We start from the raw sequence: 725 nt of genomic DNA, 5'->3' as shown, positions 1-725 counted from the left end.
TTCATGAGTCGCCTGAGGTGTCCCTCTCGGGGAGGCCCTCAGCCCGATCCCTGTGAGGCGGCCCTGGCGCGTTAGTTTTGTGTCCCAGTCCTCGCCCTGTCCTGGCAAACCGTGGTGTGTCTTCTTGGTTGAGCTAGGCTTGCACTGCCTTTCTGAGGCTGGCCCAGCACCTGGCCAGGCGAGCCTCTCATTAAACAGAAGCAGCGTCCTGGGAAACTAGGCTCGCCCTCTGAGCGCAAGGGATCCGGGTGCTCAGAGAGGCCGCGGAGCCTGCTCGGGGTCCCCAGCAGTGGGCAGAGGGCAGACCCAGGTGGGTCTTGGTGCTGCTGCTCAGACCCGGGAGGGGGGGCATGAGGAGCAGCTGGAGTGGCTGGGAGGCCCCGGGGTGGTGCCCGGCCAGCTGGCGCACAGTAGTGCCTGGACCGTGGCGAGCCCACCCCTGGGGCTCGGGATGGGGCAGGGGGCACCAGCTGACACAGGCTGAGGCGCTCCCGGTGCCAGGCGCCTGCTGCCGTGTGCCCACCCGAGAGGCGCTGCACAGCCCAGCTCGGGCCTCCCCAGACTGTACGGTCACCGCAGGATCGGGCCCGACTGCTCCACGCGCTCACACCGCCTGTAACTGGGCCTCCCTGGGTGCAGTGGCCCCGGTAGCTCCCTGGGTGCCCTCCTGGGCCCCGGGGGATTCCTCTCACCCTGTCCCCCTTTCCCACTGGCCCTGGCCCTGG

This window comes from Bison bison, unplaced genomic scaffold (genome assembly GCF_000754665.1).
Source record: "Bison bison bison isolate TAMUID 2011002044 unplaced genomic scaffold, Bison_UMD1.0 scf7180017864295, whole genome shotgun sequence".
Lineage (NCBI taxonomy): Eukaryota > Metazoa > Chordata > Mammalia > Artiodactyla > Bovidae > Bison > Bison bison.
The sequence above is the reverse complement of the archived record's forward strand: the minus strand, read 5'-3'. Positions refer to the sequence as shown.